This window comes from Coffea arabica, chromosome 4c, assembly GCF_036785885.1.
Source record: "Coffea arabica cultivar ET-39 chromosome 4c, Coffea Arabica ET-39 HiFi, whole genome shotgun sequence".
NCBI lineage: Eukaryota > Viridiplantae > Streptophyta > Magnoliopsida > Gentianales > Rubiaceae > Coffea > Coffea arabica.
This window is the reverse complement of record NC_092316.1, coordinates 15,812,335-15,819,773: the sequence shown is the minus strand read 5'-3', so window position 1 is coordinate 15,819,773 and position 7,439 is coordinate 15,812,335. Positions and strand designations below refer to the sequence as shown.

Here is a 7,439-nt window from a genome sequence, read left to right as displayed (position 1 = left end):
TAGGTGTTATTTTATTTTAGTTTTATTCACTTTTGAGTTTTTAGTTGCTCTTGTAGTTTTTATTTTTGTAAGTTTTAGTGTAGAATTTTTTAGGAAAAAAAAAGGAGTAAAGGAAAAGTTGACAAGTGGAAACTTGCATGCTAGACAAGTGTCCCTCTTGTATTGTGGGCAACAAGGCATGTAAGAGGGTTAGGTGTTACACATTTTTGGGGGGGCCAAGGAGAAATGAAAAAGGCTACGGGTGCAAGGGAAAAAGGGGGGTTCGGGAAGAGAGCAAAAGAAAAAACATACGGTAGGGGAAAGGGCAGAGCAAAAGGAAACAACAAAAAGAAAAAAAGGCTTGAGAGCTGAAGAGGACGGCGGCGGAATTTTGGGGACGAAAGAAAAGCAAGCAAGAAAGAACAGCAAAAACAGAGAAAAGAAGAAAAACCCATTTTTCTTTCTTCGAGAGATTGATGGATAGCCAGAAGAAATTGGTTTAAAAAATTGATTTCATTGCTAGAGGGAGAAACCAGAAAGGGTGGCGGATGGGGAAAAACCGTGACTAAGGAAAAGGAAAAAACACAAGAGGAGGCGCTGGAGGAAGCTCCTTGGGTGGCGGAGCTGCAAAACGGAGAAAAAGGAGAGGCTTCAGGCGGCAAAAAAAGAAAAAGAAAAAACGAGAATAGGGGCGGCGGACAAGGCAATTGGAAAAAAAACTTCATCTGGGGACGAAGAGTTTTGAGCTGGAACAGAGTAAAGGGAGAGCTTCGGCTGGAATCAGAGAAAAAAGCAGAGAAAAAAGGAAACTGAGGGTAAAGAGAGAGAGAAAGGCATCGACAAAAACTGATAGCAGGCAAAAAAAAAAAAAAAGAAAGAAAAAAAAACGACGGGGGAGAAATTTTGGGGGTTGAGCAGAAAGAAAAATAGAGAGCAAGAAAACAGAGACCGGGGGGAAGCTTGGTCGGCAGAGAAAAGGGGACGGAAAAAAAAAAGAAGAAAACACAAGAGAGGGCTTCGGAAGTTGGGGGACAGGGGGAAGAAAAAAAAAGAAAAACAGAGAAAAAGGAGGAGAGAGCAGCATCTGGGTTTGGGGATAGGAGCTAAACAGAGCAAGAGAAAAACAGAGGGGGACATCGGCGGAGGTCTTTGGCCAATAAGAAACCACGGAGGAGATATTCGGCCAGAGTAAGATAGACGGGGAGCCAAAAGAAATAAAAGGTAACAGAAAAAGGAAGAAGAAGAGAAAAGGCTCACGGCGGAGGAACCAGGCGGCGACGGTTTGAAAACGGGAAGAAAAGAAAAGAGAAGAGGGGAAAGAGGGCACAACGACTCCAGTGAAACTGCTTGAGCTCAACAAAACGGCTTCAAGCGCCAGTTTCATGGCCAGAGCCTTTCATCAATTTCTTCTCCACCTGCTCCTCTTCCATGGATGACTTGAGCGGCGACAGCAGCGGAGACTTCCAACTCACCAAACCATCACTACCTCACCGATTCCACCGTTATTGCCCGCAGAATCTCCCAAGCAAGAGCCCCTGTAAGTTTTCTCTTCGAATTTCAGTTCTTCTCAAGCCTCTGAAATGAGTTTGCCGTGGCATTATTTAGTGCAATTTCCCTGTTAAATAGCTTAAATTTCTGAATACATATGCTTATATGCTAATTGGACTGGGATTTGATTGGTTTTGCTGATGATCTTGGGGCCGGTTATACTCTCAATTAGACAAAGATTGGCGGAATGTTTTAATGACCGTTAGATGTTTGGTACAATGTCTGAATGAAATTTTTAAACCAAAAGAAAGAGTCGCGTGTATTTTCTGTATGCAATTCAAAGGAGAATCTGGCCGGTTCAAAGCTGGCCAGAATCCGTGCGTTTGCTAGCCAGAAAGAGAAGTGATGATTTCTTGAAGTTGATTTTTTCCACTTTTCGTTGTTGCATTTTTGCGATGTTCGGAGCACATTTGCCATGCATTTGTTCAGTACAATTTTCATGTTGTTTGTTCATAATTTTAGATTATATGTGCCTTATATATTAAATTGGACTGAAATCTCTTGTTTGTTGAACAACTTTGGGGTTGATTAACTCTAATTTGAGCAAAAATTGATGAAATTCGAATGCCCCCAACCTGTTTGAGAAAATCCCCAGCTGAAATTTCCTTTTGAACGATGTTTGGCTTGTATTGATATGCGAGGAAGACGAACTGGGTAGGGAAAATATTTATGAATTTTCAATTTGACCCCTGGACTTTGCTTTTCTTTAATTTCGCCCCCAAACTGCTATAATTCTTTCAATCAGGTCCCTGTTGTTATTGCATTGGAACCCCTCAAGTCACCCCGCTGTTCTGATGTGACCCAAAAAATTGGAAAGGTTGAATTAATCTCACCCCCTTAAGCTTAATCCCATGCTTGCCTATTTTATGTGACTTTGTGGGATAAATTAATTCGGGGATTTAGATCATAATTGTGGCTTAATAATTTTAGTTAATTTACTAATCTTGTTGGGTTTAGTTATGGTTAGGGTTTTGGGTAATAATACTTAGTTGGGTTGGGCTAATGGATTTTGGTTTGCTTCTTCTGGGTCTATGATTTGGGCTTGGAAACTTGAGGCCCTTAATTTTGTATGAGCTAGATTAGTGAAAATGATGGGCTAACCAGATTGTTTTCCTTGGACTTCCGATTGGGCCGAATGATCTTGGCCCAAACAAATAAATAAAATAGCCCAGTGGTTTAATCCATTAAGAAGCCAGAGAAATGAATTCGCAGATCAGTCCCTGTACTTTCCTTTAATTGTACTGTGCCCCTGGATATTTTCAACTGCTTTCAATTCAGTCCCTGGTTTAATTGCAAATGAGTCCCTGAACTTTATTTTTCTTTAATTTTGGCCCCAAAATTTTGCCAATCTTTGCAATCAAGTCCTTTCTTTTCTTGACTTCTTAAATGTGGGTTGTTGACATGATTTAATTGATTCAAATTCATGTTTATTTTTATCCTTTGTGGTTATTCGTCAAATAAATTGGCACCTTGACTCCTTTATTATTTTGGAGGTAAATAAGTTGATTTCACTCCATTAGAGCTTCATTTCAAGGGAGGTATAAATTCTTTTATCCCTTTTGCCTCTCCTATGTGATCCAATGTGCTAAGTGTGAATCGCATGCCTAATTTGCTTTCATTACCATTCTTTAGTTCCATTATTTCATTCATTCTTGTTTTTATTAAATTATTCTTTTAAATGAGGTATGTGTACACCTCTTGGCTTGTAATAGATAGGGTGAGCTTTCTTGTCCATTTTCCCTTTCCCCCCTTTGTTTTAGTTAGCAAATGTAATAAGTTCATTGCTTGCTTTCGCTGCTACGTGTTTAATCGCTTTATTAGGTCCTTGCATCTAGTCAAGCATGCTAAGTGTTATGTGCTACGTGTTTATAAGTGACTCGCATGTCTACTCGCTTTTTATAGTCATGAATGAATGTGATGGATGAATGGACGTCACCACACTAGTCCAATGCTAGTTGTGGCCCCCTTTCTCGTCACCACACTAGTCCAACGCTAGTTGTGGTTCATTGTTCCGTTTCCACTAGTCCAATGCTAGTAGAAATCCATAGAAAGGGCTAGTCCAACGCTAGACCCAATAGGCTTTTTCCTTTCTTTTCATTAGTGCGTCATTGGCTTGTTCACCACATATCATACAAGTTTCTTTAGTTTTATCATTGGGCATGTTCCTCGAATCCCTTTCCCCTCACTTTAGGTTTTGCATCCCATACTAGCTATAGGGTTCATTTTGCTTGAGTGTCCCCTTAAATATGGGATATAGACGAGTGTGGCTTTTTCTAAGCCTTAGCACGCTTGTATTCTCTCTATCAAAGGGCAAATTGAGTCACGATTTAGGTCTCCCCGTACCCATTATGCATGAATTCCCTAGGTTCATGCATCCACTCTATCATTACGCTTTCATTTTTTCCTCCCATTTGCACACGTACACCTTTTATCCCTCCATTTGCACACGTACACCTTTTATCCCTTCATTTGCACACGTACACCTTTTTATCCCTCCATTTGCACACGAACATTTTTATCGTCACTTGCACACATGTACTTCATATTATCATTTCACACACCGCACCTTGCCCACTCACGTGCACATTTTCACTTACATATTATTGCCTTTTATTACTTTTTTTCAAACTCATGTCCTCACATTGCATACATGCATTCCATTCATTTGCATCCCACTCGCATTATTCGTGACCCCTTCAAAGGATCGTTATTGGGCTTCACAAGTAATGTGATTGGCACCACTCAACCTTTGAAGAGAAATTTCTCCCAATACCCCTAGGTCTAGGGTTTGCATTCATGTAGCGCATCCAAATGTAATAAATTCTTTGGTTAAAACAAGAAAATCTTTGATTAAATCAACGCAACTAGCCTTGGCTAGGTCGAAGGGGTGCCTTGGATTTTTATCCTTGCCTTCCCCTTCGTCAAATGTGACTCCCGAATCTTTTTCTTTGTTTGCGTGGACTAGGAGTCGTTTAAAAGGGTTTCTTACTTTTTTTTTCCTTAAAAAATTCACTTTTTGGGTGACTTGGTACACCCTAACTCTATACCAAGTGGCGACTCCATTTTCATATAAAAAGCCCTTTTTGAACTATTTTTCTTGGGTCAAATCGTCGCATTTTCAAAAGTCCCATTTAGACCCATTTTCTTTTAAATCACGATTCATTTTTCAATCACACAAAATACATCTTTCTCAAACCATTTATTTATTTATTTCATCAAAAAATGGGGCGCGACAACATTTTCAAAAATTTTCAATATTCTATGGGAGCCGTATCAGACTTTCTAAAACTCGGCGGTAGAGGTCCGCCCTTGACTAATGCATGCAACTTTGAAACTATTTCGAGAGCCTCCGACTTGGTCTAGCTACAGATAAGGCATGATATTCTTTCTATTAAGTCGAAATCTCCACATTTGGGGTTTACATTATTTTATGTTATATGTTTATATTGGATAATACTTTTGGTTAACGAGTGGCTAATGAATATCCGTAAAGAAATTACATTTCAGAGCATTGTGGAACAAGTACAAGGAGGATCCTGGCTTGACTGCCTTTGATAAACTCTTTACCAGAATGCATTGGTTCAATGCTCGTCCTCCTGCTGCATGACACTAATGGGCAACTGTGGCTGAACGTACGTGGAGTTGCACTATGAAGTAGCAGCTTCCACGAGGGCAGTTTGCGGCGAATATGTAATGTTAACTTTAGGTTTCCAGGGAAATTTTGTTTACAATAGCTTGTTAAGATCTGATTACAGATTTTCTCTTTGATGTATAAAGACGACTGAAATTTACTTCAGCTCATTTGCTTGTTGGTTTAGAGGATACTTAAGCTCTGACCTACAGGGCTTGTGTTTGATATGGCTGGCATATTCCTGTGACTTATAAGATGTGGTACTACTTGAATTCCAATGAGAAAACCTTCCCATGTACATCCTTCATGTTCTAGTATTTTAATATAACATTCGATTTTTATGTTAAATGCATAAGGAGAATAAAATTGGTAAAGTTTTCTGAAATTTATAGTTGTTTGAATGGTTTTTGACTAAAGATTTATTATATGAAATTATGACTTTTCAATTACAATAAGGTTTTGTAACTTATAATTCAAATTTAGTAAAAAAAAAAAAAAACTTACAATTCAAATTTGAATGTGTTTTGAATGACCAATAATTTCAGCATTTACTTAGTGTCCTTATACTATATGAGAATGAGTTATGGTCAAAGAAGAGTTTTGAATTTCAACCGCATGGATAGGGTCATTTTCGGAATGCGGAATGACGTGGAGTTTATTTTTAACTTTGGGTACAAGTGATGTTAGCATGTATTTTGGTATGTTTACGGAAATCTCCTCATATTTGTACATTTAAAGCGTTTATTTATGAAGACATTTGGCTGTTTTTAGAGTGTGGGATTATTTTATAATCATTTTTGCATCGGGTACAAGTCACACAAGCTTATGTATTAGTGCAATCACTTAAATGGTGCTACAAACACATTTTTTTAAATAAGTATATATATTTTTATTTCAAAACCAAGCCGTTGCTGAGAAGGACATAAGCCTTACCTCGAGTACAAGGATTTGAAAGCAAATTAACTAGTACAACGACGACGCCGTCGAAAAGATTGGTATGCTAATTTATCCAACCCATATTCCCCCCTAACAAGTCTCGGCAAATTAGCTACGTGCTCATATACACAAACCCTAGCCTGAGATTGCAGACAACCTTTATTCCTCAATACATCTGCAACCTAATTTGCCACCCGAAAACAGTGTTGAAACTTAAATAGACCGGAGGACAGGTCTCAAATCTGGTCCAACTCCCGACTAATCGACCACAGGCAATGATATTGACCATTCAAGACCCGTACGAGAATTGTCGAATTAGATTCGATCACTAGGTGCATAATTTCCCATTGGCAGCAGAGGTTAATCCCTACTAATAAAGCTCGGGCCTCGGCTTGCATGTTAGTGCCAATACCAAGGAATGTAGAAAAAGCAACAATCAATCTCCCAAAAGAATCCCACAAAATCCCCCCACTTCCACTAACCCCTGGATTATACTTCGCACAGCCATTAGTGTTAAGCTTAAACCACCCTGAATGAGGAGACCTCCAACGAACCAAAGTTATAGAAATCGACTCACGTAGCTGCTCCACAATATGCAGAAATTGCGGCCAACCCACAACCTCCTGTAACTCAACTCACCAAACCTAAGCCAATATGCATCCTTTAAGTCCTGAAAGATGACTCGACAAACCGTCTGTGGATCCGCCTTCACACCTTAGAAATAGCTAAATTTCTAGCCTTCCATAAATTCTAGCATATAAAGATTGGTAAAAGGCAAAAAATAAACTTTAGCCGTTCTGTTTTTGCCGGCTTCAACCACCACCAAGCCAACCGGCCCCATAAATGCTCATCGGGAACAGAAAATCCACAAGACGAACCAAAAAAATTCCAAATCACCAAAGCCAAGTCCCCTTCCAAGAACACATGCTTCAGCGTCTCACACTGGGAATTCAAACAACAAAAAACATTTTGAAGGAATATGAAACTGGTATTGAGATAACACCTCATCCATAGATAATCTTCCTCAATCAAACATAGCATAAAAAAGGAGACTTTCAATGGCACTTGTGAATGCCAAATCTTGCTACACATGAATAAAGAATCCCTTACATCCCGAGTCTCTTGGAAGGCAAAAGATAGGGTAAACCTACTCGATGGAGAAGGAGCCCAAAACATGACTTCCGAAATGTTTCTAACCGGGCATCCGTCTCCAAAATTCTATTAACAATATCCGGCGGAAAGATTTGATACAACACACTCCTATCCCAATCCCCATTACCCATTACATTCTAAAAATCCAGATCCCTTTGTACAACAACCTTGAGGTACAATGCCCTTGACCCTA

At 39.3% G+C, this 7,439-nt stretch overlaps 1 long non-coding RNA gene across 1 annotated transcript; it reads left to right on the top strand.

Annotated features, from left to right (window-relative positions):
- LOC140005310 (uncharacterized) lies at positions 1-5,349 on the top strand. The gene is made up of 2 exons (XR_011813110.1): positions 1-1,516; positions 3,021-5,349. It is a non-coding gene; the product is annotated as an uncharacterized lncRNA (long non-coding RNA).
- The last annotated feature ends 2,090 nt before the right edge of the window (positions 5,350-7,439 follow it).